Source organism: Dipodomys spectabilis, unplaced genomic scaffold (genome assembly GCF_019054845.1).
Source record: "Dipodomys spectabilis isolate Male_0828 unplaced genomic scaffold, ASM1905484v1 ptg000039l, whole genome shotgun sequence".
In the NCBI taxonomy this organism is placed as follows: domain Eukaryota; kingdom Metazoa; phylum Chordata; class Mammalia; order Rodentia; family Heteromyidae; genus Dipodomys; species Dipodomys spectabilis.
In genome coordinates this window covers 6,818,388-6,835,837 of record NW_024870716.1, presented here as the reverse complement: position 1 = coordinate 6,835,837, position 17,450 = coordinate 6,818,388, and the positions used below count along the sequence as shown (strand labels likewise).

At 41.9% G+C, this 17,450-nt stretch overlaps 1 pseudogene; it reads left to right on the top strand.

The window, feature by feature from the left end:
• The first annotated feature begins 8,688 nt into the window (after positions 1-8,688).
• Positions 8,689-16,765, top strand: LOC122106199 (annotated as a pseudogene).
• The last annotated feature ends 685 nt before the right edge of the window (positions 16,766-17,450 follow it).

Genomic DNA, 17,450 nt, shown 5'->3' with positions numbered 1-17,450 from the left:
GTCCTTCCTTATTAGCATGGATTTTCTGGGAAATTGTACACATTCTCCACTAGAATTAGAAAAAACGGGGAGGGGGTGACAACTTGCTTGATCTTCAGCTCTGTTGTTTTTATTTTTCAAGACATTCCATAAGCAATTAACTGAAATTACTGAGGAGAAATAAATGAAGCATGCTAAGTTCCAACAGAAAAAGACGAGCATTTGAAAAATATTTTCGCTTATGGAACTTTATCCTACCCAGAAGTTGAGTCAGATTGAATCTATATACAGCAATTAAAAACTGGGCTAATAACAAAATCTTTTATCTTCCAAGCAATTAGTGTGGTTGAGACTTCCTATGGTTTCAGTTGTATTGATGGATACTAACTTGTTTCAGAGTTTGTCTTTTACCCATAAATCTCTGCATAGTTCACTCTATCCTAGAATTTATGCTATTGTGTAAGGTAATCTATTTGCACCTCTGTTTCATTACTTTATGAGAGCTTTGACATTGTGAACATTTCTTAGTGATCTGGACATTCTCCAAACATAGCATGGCACCTGGCATTCAATAAGTATATTTTAAATTGAATTAACTATGCATGTGAGTATCCTTGACTCTTTAGGAATCAAGCTCACTAGAAGTCAGTAGAAGTTTTCTCAAACACAAGTGATGAGCAATTTGAAAGGATTTTATATCCAGCCTTCATTTCTCCTTTATCTGCATTCCAGTTAGGACTGACATGGTGATAGACAGTTATAGACTGATCATGACAGAAGGAATGTTTTAAAGCAATGATAAGTTTGTTAGGGGTCAGGGAAAACACATATATTGCCTTTGTCTAGATTCTTTTAGTCGGCACAAGTAGGAAGGGTCTGCCATGCACCACCTGCAGGCAAGCTCCCCCAGTCTAAAGAAGATCCAGGCTAGGGGCTGGGAAGTTGGCTCAGTGGTAGAGCGCTTGCCTTGCATGCCTGAGGCCCTAGGTTCGATTCCTCAGCACCACATAAGCAAAAAGAAAAAAGCTGGAAGTGGTGCTGTGGCTCAAGTGGTAGAGCGCTAGCCTTGAGCTGAAGAGCTGAGGGACAGCGCCCAGGCCCAGAGTTCAGGCCCCACGACCGGACCAAAAAAAAAAAAAGAAGATCCAGGCTTTGTCAGGGACAGTGTCCTGCAGTAGAGCCCCAAATTTCCCTCCAGGTTTTCTACTATCTATATTTCTAACATGAATTGTGCTTTTGACCAAGCTTCCAAAAAAGGCAAATACCACCACATGACTTTAAGAACATAAAATGTATTATGAAAATGTTTACTTTTAGTTTGGAAAAGGCATCCTAGCTGGTATGTTCAGAACCTTTATGTCCTACAATAAAATTTCACCATTTTTATTTTTATTTAAGCACAATTTTCTCTCTCCTTTTTTAACAGCCTGCTGTTCTCTCTCTTTCTCTCTCTCTCCCACATACACACACACACACACACACACACATCACCATCACAGTCCCACAAACATACACAGATTTCCTCAAACACTTGAAATTTTTCTACTTTTTATTCATTTTGATGCTACAGAAAATGTGGCAGGAAAAGGGGAAATTTTTATTTTTCTTTTAGGATGATAAACTTAAAAATATTTTGAGCCCCAAGTTTGTCTACTTGACATGTAAAGTTTATGTTGGATCATTCTTGGGTATCATCCAAGATGGCCCTTGTGCCCCACAAATCTAGGCCAATTTTTCTGAAGCAGGCTCCTTGACATCATCTGTGTGATATCCTGATCTTCCTTGATTATCATCCAATCCTGGGTTTGAAACCAAGTTATCTTGGCATAGTACTTCCCAGTCTTTAAATCTTCATGACAAAGGTAAAACCCTTCTGGAAGGAGCCTGAGAGGATACACTGAAACACCTTAAAAGTCCTGGCTAAGTTTAATGTAAATTTCCAGCCTCTTAAAAGAAATCATTTGACAAAATGCTTCTAACAATGTGCCACAGGATTTTACTTGGCCAGCTGAGGTGCTCTTGTGTTCTCTGGCCCCCCTGGGATGGGGTAGGATGATGGAATGGATGACTCCACAACTTACCCTTGGACATGAGAAGCTGATGAGACATGCGGAGACCTTTTGGAGAAGAGGGCAGCTGGTCATGAACAGGGCAGCTTTAGCAAGGGAAAGGTGCATAGTTTGAGTTTTTATTGTGCTTCAAAGTAGGGCAAGGGGGAAAATTTCTACCTAAAGTCCAGAAAGCTGACTGGTTCAGGGGTGTTTTTTGTTGCCTTTGCCAGACTTCAGACAAGGGAGAAAAAGGTGCAGTGATAGTGAGAGACTTCATTACAGTTCCAACTGTTGATTGGGGGACAGTGGAAATGTGACATTTCTCCTTCCGTCGAATTAGAACTGGTTGTGTAAGTTATTGTGGTGCTTGATCAAGTCTGCAGCAGGAAGCCAGTAGGAGTCTAGTCCTGTGGCTTTTCAGATGTGATCAGACTGCCTTTTGGTATTCATTTCCTATTGCTGCTATAACAAATTTCCACACACTTGGTGGCTAGAAACCTCCACAAATCTGTTAACATGTAGTTCTAAGTCCAAAATCAGTCTCACTGAACTAAAAATCAAGACATCCAAAGTGTTTGTTCTTTTGGGAGATTTTTATGGAAAACCTGTTTCTTTATAGTTTCCTGCTTCTAGAAGCCTTCCTTGGCTTATCATCCCTCATTCCAACTTCAATTTTTTTTTAAAATATAACTAAACAACATTTATCCAACTTCAATTTTTAAGACCTGCAAATCTCTCTGACTTTCTGGCTTCCACTTTACATTTCCTTCCACTTTGCATTTCCTTCCCTAAATCTGACACCCTGACATCAGCACTTTTAGCTCTTAAGAAAAAAAAAAATTGGGGGCAGTACCAAAGTTTGAACACAAAAGCTAGCACTTACAACCCTTTAAAAAATTCTTGGTGTATATTTTATAAAAATAACATGCTTCTTATTTTCTTTGGGGGTATATGTATGTAAACATGTGTATATACATGTGTTTGTTTATATATTTCTATATGTAAATACATTTTATATTATTTACCTGGCCTATTCCACTGCCTTGTCTTTCTCTTCCTTTCACGCTGTACCCCTTCCTCTTTCCTAATAATCCACCTGAGTTTTCATTTTGTCTTTTAAATCTGGATTCCACATATAATAGAAAATGTGATATTCATCTTTCTGAGCATGGCTTATTTTACTTAATATAATCATCTCCAACTCCAACCATTTTCCTGCAAAAACAGATTTCATTTTTCTTTATGACTGAATACAATTATATTTGAATATATATTACAGTTCCTTTATCTATTCATTGGTTTATTGTTACCTAGGCTGATTCTACAGCTTGGTTTTTGTGAATATAGCACAGGTATCTCTATTGCATGCAGACTTACATTCTTTTAGGTATATGCCCAACAGTGGTAGAGTTGAGTCATATGTTGATTCTGTTTTTGAGGAACCTCCATTTACACTTCTATAGTGGCTACACTAATTTACATCCTCACTCACAGTGTAAGAAGTTTCCCTTTTACTGCCTCCTCTCACCCCAATCCCCCACAATGTCATCAGTATTTTTTGCCTTTCTCACTGGAAAGTGATAGAGTCTCAATGTAGTACGATTTGCATTTCTCTGATGAGTACAAATGCAGTACTTTTTTCATATATTAATTGGCCATTTGTGCTTCATCTGTTCATATTATTTTCCCATTAACAGGATTATTTGTTGTTTTCCTGTTTGTTAGTTGTTGGTTTTTTTCTGGCAGTTCTGGGGTTGAACTTGACCTGGAGCTTACTAGGCAAGTGCTCTACTGCTAACTGATGACTCCAGTTCTTTTCTTGTACTGTTTTTTTTTTTTTTACATAAAGTCTGGCTTCCTATCCAGGCAACATTCCTGGACTGTGATCTATCTGTTTTAGGCTTCTCCGTTGTAGCTGGAATGACAGGAGAACCCAGCAGACTCAGGTTCTTTCTGTTGAGCTGGAGTTTTACAAACTTTCTACCAGGTGCTCCAAATACCTGATGATTTGCCTTACCTCAATGCCACAGCTGACTATGGACCGAAACTTCTGAAACTATATGACAAAGGGTCATATAAAGTGATCCTTTCTATACTCTTCAGTTACAAAAAATGAACTCAGAGACCCTAAGCGTACGTTGCTTGAATTAATTCATCATATTGTTAAGTTGCAACATTCAATTGAATCCAGTCTCTTGCAGTCCATTTTATAGATACCCAACAGGGCAACAGTCTCTCCAGATACTTTTATAGTCATGGAGTAAAGCTCTTGGAGCTGCTTTTCACGAGATCCAGTATAGAGTGGTATTCTCCCAAAGCCCAGAACACCATGATTGTTCCTTCTGATAGAAGCACAGGAAGCAGCAATGGAAGTAATCACAACCCTAGTCAGCCATCAGCTTTTGGAATGTAGAGCTCAGTGTTGCATGCCAGGACATCTTCTCTACAAGGGTGATCACCAGATGAGCCCCTAGATTGCAGAGTATGTGGTTTTCTCCTGAGCAGTGGTTGAATAAAGGCCAATGACTCCATGAGACACACAACCAACAATCATATGGCAAAAGTCATGAAGCATCACTTACTGCTTGTGCTGAAATTCAAACATGGTGCATTCCAAGACTTATGGAACCCACTATTCATAGCCCATGGCCAATTTAAGAAAGGTGATAGCTTTGTATTCCTGTCTCTAAATGCCAACTGTCAAAAATTCCAACTTTTATTAGTGAAATTTATAACAGAGGCTTGGTAGCCATTAGCGAATGTAGCATAAAGTTGCCTGACTCAAGGCAATACTAATCAGAAGGCAGCAAACACAGCTACCAAACCAAAAGAAAGAGAAGACCCAGGAATGGTAGTGGCCCAAGGGGTGGTAACCTACACCATCTTATATCATTAATCATTTTGTGTCTGCCCTTCAACAATGGGACCCATTCCACACACAAAACTGATTCACCCCAGTTAGAATAGCTATAATTAAGAAATCTAATAACAACAGATGATGGAGGGGATGTGGCTGAACCCTACTGCACTGTTGGGGGGAGTGTAAACTTGTTCAACCACTGTGGAAAGCAGAACAGAGGTTCCTCAAAAGACAACACATAAAGCTCCCCTATGATTCAGCAATCCCACATCTAGGCATTTACCCAAATGATCACAAACAAGGCCATACTAAAGCTATCAGCACAACTATGTTTATCACAGCATTATTCACCATAGATAAGATATGGAACCAACCCAGATGCCTCTCAGCAGATGAACGGATCAAGAAAATGTGATACATACATACATATATATATATATATATATATATGAAATCTATGCTTCCATCAGAAAGAATGACACCTCTCCATTTGTTAGGAAATGGAAAGACTTGGAAAAAAATCATATTAAGTGAAGTAAGCCAGGCCAAAGAAATATAGGTACCATGATTTCCCTTATTTGCAATAACTAGTATACATCTAGGATAATCTTATCAGATAAACAGAAAAGCTCAAAAACTATGTACATATGACCATATAAGATGATGCTAAGTGAAGTGAACCCCAAGATAGGGCAAAAGAGGTTTTATCTTTGTCGCTGATGCTTTTAATGTACTATGTGATTTTTTTGTTTCTTTTGTATATTCTTCCCCCATGGTACAACCCCTGTTTTCACCTCATTTGACTCCAGTGCCTTGCATCTTGTATATACATTTTTCTAAGTTGGGGAGGGAAAAGTAAATAACAAAATGCTGAAACAAGGATACAGGTTGACCCATTGTAACAATGAGATGTACAAGACACTATGTTGGAAATTAACTTTGGAACTTGGGAGGTGGGGAGGGAAGGGATAGTAGGAGAAAAAGGAGGTGGTAACAATGCTTGATAGGAAATGTACTCATTACCTTACTCATGTAACTGTAACCCCTCTGTACAGCATCTTTACAATAATTTTTTTTTAATCACAAAAAGAGAAGGTATAGCATAGATATTAAAGCTAAAGCGCCTTTAGTAAATACAATAAAAATATTTAAAATGAGAAAAAAAACCTCATTGTTAAATCTGCTTTAAGAGCTAAGGATGTAACTCAGTGCAAGAGGGCTTGTTTGGAGGCATGTACCAGGCCCTGGATTGAGTCTCAAGTACCAAAGGGAAATATTCTTAATTTAAAGGACAGTAAGCTGGTTTTAAAATCCTTTCTTGGTTTACTCAGTAATAATTTTTCCTCCATTCTTTATCTTGAATCAGAAATGTCTAAGATATCTATCATTTGATTTGCTGAGTTTCCCAGAAATTTTCCTAAACAAGGAGGGATTAAAACTCTGCATATACCGACAATACTAGTTAGAATGATATCTTCATACTCCAACAAAATGAAATTCAGTGATTTAAAATCCTAAGGATGATTTTATTCTATTCTTATGCTAGAGACCAAAATAATTGGGAATTGTTTTTTTATTTTCCTAGTCAAGAATGCATCTATTGTTTTTACTCTGAAAAGAAAATTTAAAACTGATGATTTATTATGATTCAGATTCTAGATCCAAAAGAGTACAAAACCTTTCAGAGAAGAAAGTATTTTGTTGTCAGTAATGCAATTACCCTTTCTCAGAGGAAAAAAGAAGAAGAAATAGCTTTCCCAATTAGGTCCATCAATAAAGGCAAAGTTAGTCTGCAAAGAACACAACTCATGTTTTCCTGTGATCACAAACTCAGACAATTGCTAACCTAATTGCTTTTTATTTTTCTCTTTCCAGCCAACTTAAAGGATTTCTACACAATCAATGAGATCAACAACCTAGTCAATCCAATTTAGTTATTAAGAAGGCAAAAGCAATGGATTTGCTGCATATTCGATCCAGTTTTGTTATGGGAGATATTTCAGTCAGAGAGGCATGGCTATAAATTTTCTTGGAGAGGAAATCTGGGTGGAAAAACAAATAGTCATGTTAGCTAATAAATGTTGCTTTTCAAACCTGCTAATCCCTTTGGATGATTTATCACTGTCTGAAAGCTCTGGACTACTTTACAAAGGAAAATGGCTGATCCCTTGAAGTTGTATAAAAGTTGTTAAGTTCATATTTATAAAACTCAATACCACCTGAAACTAGAAGTCATGCCAATCAATAGTAATGACTTTCAACAACCAGAAAGCTTGAAGATCCTCTTACAGTATCACTTCACAGGAGATTTGGGGTACCATACATCTCTTGATACTGGTTTTGCAAATGCGTCTCCAAAGAAGTCCCACAAGTGGTAAATATTAGAAATCCAGTCAGAGGTTTACCTGGGGCATTCAACCTATCTAGTAAGGGAAAGAAAAAAAATTCACCAAGAAGATAAACAATTCTGGAAGGCACTCTTCAGAGGGACTTTATGTTGTTTCCTGTGTGGTTTAAAGACAGAAGGCAGATATAATCTCTTCTAACCCTATGGAGTTCAGACTTGGCAAAGTGAGGCAGCCCACTGCAATCGACAATTCCAGAAAAGGAAACAGAAAGGTAAACAAATGAAAAAAAATTAAAAGGGATAATGCAGCATTTGGAAGGCCTGGTTTATATCAGGTGGTTCGAAGCAAAGTTCATCCCCATTATAATGAACATTGATCATCCACAAAATGTTCAGATATATTAGACTACCTTTACTATTCTTACTCTATATATAAGCTATCAGAACATATCATTGGCCTTCTGAATTGATATAAATCAAACACTGTTCCTAGCTGAACAAAAATTATCCAGAGAAAAATAGGTGAAAATATCCTAAAGTGAGTTTAAATAGATAAACTTCTCTTCTATTTCTTTCAGAAGCTTAATTTTTAAAAATCTTGTCTTTTGCCAGGCACTAGTAGCTCACACCTGTAATCACTGTTACTCAGGTGACTGAGATATGAGGCTCATGGTTCAAAGCCAGCCTAAGCAACAAAGTCCAGAAGACTCTTATCAGTAATCAACAACCTAAAGACAAGAAGTAAGTTGTGGTTCAGGTGGTAGAGTACTATTCCTGAGCAAAAAGTTTAGGCACAGCACCCAGGCTCTGAGTTGAAGCCTCAGTACCAAGACAAAAAAAAAAAACCCACAAAAACACTAATTTCTTAACACATATGTGTGTATGTGTGTGCATGTATAAATTATCCTGTTGCAATTGTGAAAATGTTAAAAGTAAGAAGGAGAAAAGAGAATGCTAGAAAGTGAACAGTGCCAAAATACAATTGCACCTGTTAGTGAGATAATAAAACCAAACTCACTGAAAGCTATGAATAAATAGAGGGTAGAACACTGGAAAAAGCAAGAGTAAGTAAAGGGATTAATCACATAAAGTACAGTAAGTACATGTGTGAAATACAATGGCAATCACCTTTGAATAATTAATATGTACTTTAACAAAAATGAATGTTAGGAAAGTGAAGCATATACTGTCTGGGGTGTGAGAACTATTTGGGAAGGAAGAGGGTTAATGAGGATGAAGGAGGGTGAATATAGTCAAAATATTTTTTTGCAGCTGGGTGAAAATGAAGCTTGTTGAGGCTAGTTTGGGAAGAGTAGAGGAAGATGAGGAAGGAAGATGGAAGGATGAGTCTCATCAAGGCACCGTCTATGCGTACTTGGCAACTCAAAATGAGATCACTGTGTGCAACCAACTGATGCTAATAAAAATAGAAAGTGTGGCACGTACTCACGATGCGACATTACTCGCTCACAAAGAAAGGAATGATGTCATTTGCAGATATCTGGGTTGAACTGAAGGTTCTATTAACCAAAACAAGCCAGATTCAGAAAGGTAATTATTGCCTATTTTCTCTGATGTACACAATTTAAAACTATATAAAAATGTTAATCCAAAAGACAGGCAAGAGTGAAATGTTCTTCTTACTCAATAATAAGTAATTATTAAACACCAATGTAAGTGAATATACTATCCTAGGAACATAAGCAAGTAACAATTGTTCCTTATCAGATACAGTGTTCTGGATATGACTGCATCAGCTTACCCCTCTGTGACTAGTGACTAGTGACTAGGATGTCCAGGGGTAAGCTGTGACTAGTGACTAGGATGTCCAGGGGTAAGCCGTTGCCGGTGGGCGCAGTGGCCCCCATCCTGGCGCCCCATGCACGGCCTCTTTGGCAGGGGGGGGGGGAACCAGGAGGTTGGGGCAAGAGGCCGGGTCCTGGCAGGCCCCCTGGCACTTGGCCCGAGGGGTTTTCTCACAGAGGAAAAGGGGTGAGCAGGGGTCCTCTGGGCACCATGCGTGTTGGGCCCAGGACGGGTTTCTGAGCAAGTGGGCGTCAGATCTGCCTGATCCACGTGGCCGGGAGGGGGCTTCCCGATCCCCCAGCATCTGCCCCATTGAGATGGGTGGGTGGCATCCTGAGAGCCAGGGTCATCTCAGGGCCCCCTGTGTGTGGTGAGGTCTCTGTGGGGGGGTGGGGGGGGTCAGGACTTCTGGGTGCAGATGGGGTGACTGCGATGATCTGGAGATCTAGTTTGTTCTCTGGAGTCCTGCTCCCCTCCTCCTCCCCACAATGTACCCCAAAGTCTGCCCTTTGGGAGGGATAGGAAAATGTACTTTTTTTTTTACTTGATGTTTAGTGCAAGTGGGGCTTGAACTCAAGGCCTGGCCCTCTCTCTTGGCTGGGGTTGAGCCACCTCTAGACAAGGAGGTGAGCCTCTGGCAGTTGATGAATAAAATCGCATCTCACCCCCACCTGCAGGGAAGTGTGGTGCGTGCAGGGAAGTGTGGTGCACGCGCAGGGAAGTGTGGTGGGCGCATAGGGAAGTGTGGTGCACGCAGGGAAGTGTGGTGGGCGCGCAGGGAAGTGTGGTGCGCTCGCAGGGAAGTGTGGTGCGCGCAGGGAAGTGTGGTGGGCGTGCAGGGAAGTGTGGTGCGCGCAGGGAAGTGTGGTGTGCGTGCAGGGAAGTGTGGTGCACGCGCAGGGAAGTGTGGTGCACGCACAGGGAAGTGTGGTGCATGCACAGGGAAGTGTGGTGGGCGCGCAGGGAAGTGTGGTGCACGCGCAGGGAAGTGTGGTGCACGCACAGGGAAGTGTGGTGTGCGCAGGGAAGTGTGGTGGGCGCGCAGGGAAGTGTGGTGGGCACGCAGGGAAGTGTGGTGCGCGCAGGGAAGTGTGGTGCGCGCGCAGGGAAGTGTGCACGTGCAGGGAAGTGTGGTGTGCGCAGGGAAGTGTGGTGGGCGTGCAGGGAAGTGTGGTGCGCGCAGGGAAGTGTGGTGTGCGTGCAGGGAAGTGTGGTGCACGCGCAGGGAAGTGTGGTGCACGCACAGGGAAGTGTGGTGCATGCACAGGGAAGTGTGGTGGGCGCGCAGGGAAGTGTGGTGCACGCGCAGGGAAGTGTGGTGCACGCACAGGGAAGTGTGGTGTGCGCAGGGAAGTGTGGTGGGCGCGCAGGGAAGTGTGGTGGGCACGCAGGGAAGTGTGGTGCGCGCAGGGAAGTGTGGTGCGCGCGCAGGGAAGTGTGCACGTGCAGGGAAGTGTGGTGTGCGCAGGGAAGTGTGGTGGGCGTGCAGGGAAGTGTGGTGCGCGCAGGGAAGTGTGGTGTGCGTGCAGGGAAGTGTGGTGCACGCGCAGGGAAGTGTGGTGCACGCACAGGGAAGTGTGGTGCATGCACAGGGAAGTGTGGTGGGCGCGCAGGGAAGTGTGGTGCGTGCGCAGGGAAGTGTGGTGCACGCACAGGGAAGTGTGGTGGGCGCGCAGGGAAGTGTGGTGCGCGCGCAGGGAAGTGTGGTGGGCGCAGGGAAGTGTGGTGGGCGCGCAGGGAAGTGTGGTGCGCGCGCAGGGAAGTGTGGTGCGCGCGCAGGGAAGTGTGGTGGGCGCGCAGGGAAGTGTGGTGGGCGCGCAGGGAAGTGTGGTGGGCGTGCAGGGAAGTGTGGTGCGCGCAGGGAAGTGTGGTGCGCTCGCAGGGAAGTGTGGTGCGCTCGCAGGGAAGTGTGGTGGGCGTGCAGGGAAGTGTGGTGGGCGCAGGGAAGTGTGGTGCGTGCGCAGGGAAGTGTGGTTGGTGTGCCCACATGCCCATCTGGCAGATGTGTGTGGCGACTTCTCCAGATGCAGAGGCTGCCATGTCCTGGGCAGGCCGGACAGGACGCAGGTTGGAGAAGGCTCTGTCTTGGGCCACTAAGTGGCCAGTATCTAGAAAGAATTCCAGTCCCTTTTCACGGGAGGATTGAAGAGTCTGACAGAGTTATTTGTGAAAGAATCAAGAGCTGAGAACAGCAGGAGGAGCCGTGAGGGATCTGCCGAATGGGGTGAAACTTTGCTACCCCAACCCAAATGAAGGAGATGTTTCTGTCAGGCAGCATTCGGATGACCAACAAGGGAGAGAAGAACGGAACCATCACAGCCAGGCTTCGTGAAGACAATTTTGAAATTACCACACTGAGGATGGATGTCACAACTGACGGAAGACATGTCTAGGTAGAATTCACAACTGCCCGGCAGGAGGATGCTGAACACAGAGACCTCACTATAAACTCCATGTTTCTAGGCCTTGATGGTTCTTGATTCGATTATTTTAATGGCTATGAAGATTTTAAAAAAATAAGAAAGTTACGATATGTAGGATACACACATCAAAGAATACGAGAAGATTAACTTCGGATTTTAAGCTACTTCAGGTTTGATGGCAGAATTGTGGACAAACCTGGTGAGCATGACACTGAGACTTTGGAAGCAATCGCAGAAAATGCGAAAGCCTTGGCTGGACTATCAGGAGAGTACATTTGGGTAGAACTGAAAAAAAAATTCTTGTTGGTAAATGTGTAAATGATTTATTTCACCTGATCTATGATCTTGATGCGGCTCCTCATATAGGTTTACCCACAATTGCAAGTTTAGAAGAATTTAGTGAAGTCAGTAAAAATGTTGAAGGTTGCTCAGCCAAGGACCATCTCGGCCTCACTGCGGAAAGTACAAGATGATGTCACAAAATGGGATTTGAGGTTGAAGATTTCAAAAGAAGAGGAAAAACCTTGGCTTATTTAGAGTTAAAAATAGGAAAGACTTAGTTAAAGCATCAGATCGTTCTGAACCATTGAAACCCTATCAAAACTTCATGGTAGATTCCAGAGAGCCAGATGCAAGTGCCCGAGTATGTGTGCTGCTGAAGTACAGGGTGAACGCAGACTCCTCACGGAGATGCAGCAGTGGTCCCTGCCCCCTTCCCTATGAGTGGACATGACATTAGAAAAGTGGGCATTTCTTCCGGGAAGGAAACTGGTGCTGTGTTACAGCAACTGCATGAACAGTGAAAAAAAAAAAAGTGGCTGCCAAATGGGAAAAGAGGAATTCCTAAGTTACATAAAGAAGACCTAGAATGAAGACCTGGTTCTCAAAAGGGTAAGACTGGTCATCTTTCCGTCTATGAGATTTAAGAAGCTACAGCAGAGTTAAGAGAGAATCCGTTAAGAAAAATTTTCTTGCTTTGTGAAACTATTTCAGGCACTGACTGAAATGGAGTCTACCACCTCTTAATCTGATTTTATCAAAGAATCTTAGAATGCTTTTGGAGTAGGTTCTGACTTAACTGTCTATGCTTTTCAAATAAAAATGGTTTTACATGGGGAAAAACTAGGATTGACCTTAAATGTAACTATTTTTCTGGGTGGTATATGTAATCCTAGCTACTTGGGAGGTGGAGACATAAGGAACTGAGTTTGAGGCTAGCTAGCAATTAGTGAAACCTTGTCTCAAAAGCAAAATATAAACAAAAGGCTGGGGCATGATTCAAGTAAAATAGCAAAAAAAAGAAAAAAAAAGATGCTTAATACTATGTGCATTGAAATAAATGGGTTACTTTGTACAGTCTTTACCTGAATTCCAAAATTAACTTGTACCTATAATTGTTGACAAATCTATGTAAAACACCTATCAGTTATTTCCAGGGTATCATTTATTCATAGTGGCTTTGTTCCAGCTATCTATGTTTTGGTATGGAGCTGTTATTTGTCTGTCATAAGGATTTCTTATGTGTGTGAAGCCTGGAGAAGTTAACTTGCAAAGACTTTGGTGTATTATTTTAGTAAAATATTACCTTTGGTTTTGGAAGGTAAGTGGGTTTATATCAGATTTTAACGATATAGTGATAATACTGTTTTTTTAAGGAAGCATAATTTATTTTCACTAATAAAAATAATACAACTTACACACACACACACACACACACACACACAAAGAAATAGGATGTCCAAAGAGTGAACCAATGCAATAGTGATACTCACAAGACACTATGTTGGAAGTGAACTTTACAACTTGGAGGGGCGGGGGAAGAAATGGGGGTATAAGGGATAGCAAGAGAAAATGAGAAGGCTAACAATGTTCGACATGAATTGTACTCATTTCCTTACTTATGTAACTGTAACCCTCCTGTACATCACCTTCACAATAAAAAATAATAAACATAGGCAGTAAAAAATAGGATGTTCAATAAGCATCGCCACATACATTGTGCTGGATTTGATGTCATTGTGCCGCAATTCTTCAGCTACAAAATCCTCTTTTGTGCTCACTTTCATATATGTAGTCCACTGATGACCAAAGCAAGCCTTGCTAAGTGGTATGTGACTGAATTTATAGGCACTAGAGGAAGCTGAAGTACAATTTTGACCATATGTGATTTTGTCTTAAGCACTAACTCTATTTAGATTCTAAAGTTAGTCTATTTTGTTAGTTTGATTTTAATGAGTTGCTGAGTTACTGATGACACCCTAGAAATGGAAAGGCAGAAAAAAAAACCTGCTTTGCTTCACTGGCTTTCAGTTATTCCCTTTTATCATCAGTTTCAGAGAACAGAATTGAGCAACTTATACCCAATTACTCTACGGCAGACACCCCCTCTGATGTATGGTTGTCTTGCAGTTGAGTGTTTGCTAGTAGGAATCTGGAAGTAGCTCAAATCTGTTGCAGCTATCATACCTGCACTTGGGTCTGAGGAGGGACCCTTGGAAATGGGAAGTTAAAAACTGTCCTCTGAGAGGATCCTAATCCTGCCACTTACTGAACTTGCACCAATGGGAAGCCAGAAAGTTGGACCATGAATGCAAAGGCCCCCAACACTTCATTTCCCTTGCCTCCAGTGGTAGCCTTATAAACAAACTCTCTTGTATATGGCAAAACTTTCCACTTCAGAGATCCACATATTGTGCAACAGGCCTCCTTCGTTTGGGAAGACTGTGAAGGAGAAGTGGCCAAAAAGTCAACATAAATCAATGCTAGTGTCCTTTGCTCAAGTCTTTTATATTCAATGGTGCCCACAGTGCCAAGGACAATGTTTTTAGAGCTCCCCGAATGGTACCATTCCAAACCTTCAATGGCTGGCTTTCTAGCTGAAATACTCATAATTTAGCACCTGAGACTCTATAGCCTATCAACCATTCACTATTCGGGGTAACGTAAAAGAGGGGCCTAGTTCAGACACAGTATCCAGGCAAAAAGGCCACACAGTGCAAATGGCCAACTAAAGGGAAACTGATGTTGGGCCAGGATGCCACCTTAGGCTGGACACTGGAACCACAGGAAAGAAAAATACCCAAGGAAACCCTGATGCACACAGAACGACTGACAGTAAGTTCTATCCTAGGAAAAACAAGTAGAGGATAAAGCTCCCATAGATCTGTGTATCCTACTTTGGGGAGAAGTCAGTAAGTCTACCCTGGGAGACTAAAACATATTCTAAGGTACCAGTGCCCAGGTAAATTCTCCATACTGCAATTTCTTTCTTTTCTTCATGGTCAAATTAAAAGGCACAGTTAGCCCTGTGTAGCTGTCTTTAAGGAGAGCCAGGAGGATTCCTGTTGGACTGGCTGCTTCTTGCTCTCATCAGCAGCAGAGGGCTGGAGGCAGCCTTTATATAGAATCAGTCACTGAGAAAACAAGTGTGAAGCCATAACCAGTGCTTCCCCAGCAGGCCTGAGCCTGAGATCCTAGTCTGAGCAGTAGGCAATCCTAGCTGAGGCCCATCAACGACCGCAGAATAGTAAAGCCTACCCAAGGGAGGTCCAAACCTGCTTCACATATCTTTTTAGCATGATGGTTCAAAAACAAACTAGGCGAAGGCTTACAACAGCAGCAGCTTGTGCTGTGGGACACACCTGCCATTTCAGCTATTCAAAGCCAGGGAATGGAGCACAATGAGTACAGGTCAACCCAGGTGAAAAAGGGCAGGAGACTCTATCTGGACTGAAGAAACCAGGCACAGTGATGCCCACCTGTCATCCCAGGGACAACAGATATCATAGAGGAGGAGGAACATAGTTCTGAAGTCAGCCTAGTCAGGTAGCAAGAGTCAAGATGATCAGTGTCAGACAGTGGCTCAGATCGGTGCCAGTGGCTCAGGCTTGTAATCACAGCTAATCAAGAGGCAGAGATCTGAAGATCACCAAGTGAAGCTAGGCCAGGCAAGAAAGCCTATGAGACTATTAGCTCCAAAAAAGCCAAAAGTGAAGCTATGGCTGAAGTGGTAGAGTGCTGGCCTTGAACAAAAAAGCTTAGGGACAGTGTCTAAGCCCTGAGTTCAAACCCCAGGACAGGCACAAAAGTAAATAAATAAATAAATGAAAAACATGATCAGTGTCATAAAGGGCTAGAAGCAGGGATCACCAGGAGAATTCTTCCCTATAAAGAATGATGTTCTCAGTTCAAATTCAGTACCACCATTAAGAAAAAACACCTGTCCCTGTTCTCCAGTTCGAATGCTGAAGTTATTAATTCTGTGTGATCACCCCCTTGACACACTCAGCTCATGGAGGGCAGGGATCATTCTTGGTTATAGTGCCACTCCAGGGCCTAAAACCAATTGCTTAGCATATACAAAGAATATTTGATCTATTGCTTTTGTGACCAGTCACTGTAAAACTTAGTGTCCTGCAACAACCATAACTTCACAGCTTCTTAGTGGGTCTGCCTTTCAGTCAATGATTTGCTGGGAACATTGTTAGGTTGTCCAGTTAGGCTGCAAGATCCTACAAGGCTCATCGAATGTAGGGCATTTAAAAGCAGCTCCACATCATCTTCTTCCCTCCAGTAATCTCTAGCCAGTTCCTTTATACCCTGTTCATTAGTAGGCAAGAGCAAACAGGAAGATAATACTCATTGTAGGCTGCACTCAGAACTGAGCAGCATCACTTTCATCAGTTTCTTCTGGTCAGGAGAAGTCTCAAAATTAACTCAGATTCAAAGAAAGAGAGAATGAACTCCACTTCCTTGTGAAAAGAGAAACAGCCTTATGCATGAAAGAATAATTGTGGCAATGACATAGACAACCACAATGCACTCAGGCAATATGTGTCACCTCTCTTCTTGTGAGGACCCGAGAGGACACTGGTTTCATCATGGGAAGCGTGTACTCATCTTTAACATATCACTGATGCTGTGTCATTAACCCAGAAGTTACTGCCAGCAGTGTCCCAAACAAGAGGATACATTTTAATTTTTAATCTTCTACTAGGTTTGAGTGGTAAGTTAAAAAAAAGAGCACATTAGACACTGTGGGCTCACAAGTATAATCTTAGCTACTCAAGAGGCTAAGATCTGAACATTGCAGCTCAAAGTCAGCCTAGATAAGTCCTCATGACTCTTCTTGTCAATTAAGTACTGAAGTGTGGCAGTGGTCAAGTGGCAGAGAGTTAGCCTTTAGGAAAGCACCCAGGCCCTGATTTGTAGCCCGAGAACCTACACCAGAGAGAGACAGAGAGAGAGAGACAGAGACACAGACTCAGACACAGACACAGAGACACAGACAGGACAGACAGAGATAGGTACCACAGGCTCTCAATAGCAGCCCTAGCTACTCAGGAGGCTAAGATCTGAAGACTGCAATAGAAGCCAGACCTGATAGGAAAGTCACTGACACTCTCACCTCTATCCACTAAAAAGCCACAAGGGATGCAAAATAAGCCCAGGAACAGCACACAAGGTCAAGCCTACAGACCAGCACAAATGCACACACACACAAAGAGAGCAAATTAATTTTAATACTTTATTTGATTCACTGAATATGCAACTTGAACAATTCATAAGTGAAAAATTGAGACATTTGGCATTCTCATTATACACATTCTACAATTGTGTGTTATTATTCTGCATTATACTTCAGCACATTCTTGTATTTTTTCTACTACAGGAATCCTCCATTTATCCTGATATCACTATTTCTTTTTTCCAAGTTGTCAGGTTTAAAAACATTTTCGTTTTTAACAGTTTGTACTATTTTTTTTCACCTCACCGTACTAGCATTATGTTGGATTAAAATTTAAAAAAAGAATTTGTTACTGGTGCACAAACACCAGAACGTTAATAGAGAAGTGACATAAAGTATCACTAAGACAATATGCTAAGTGAAAACTATGCCATCACTTCCCATCTTTTTCATTCATGGAAAGAATTTAGTCATTGTAAAAAACATCACCTGGGACCCTTCACTAGCAACCAATATA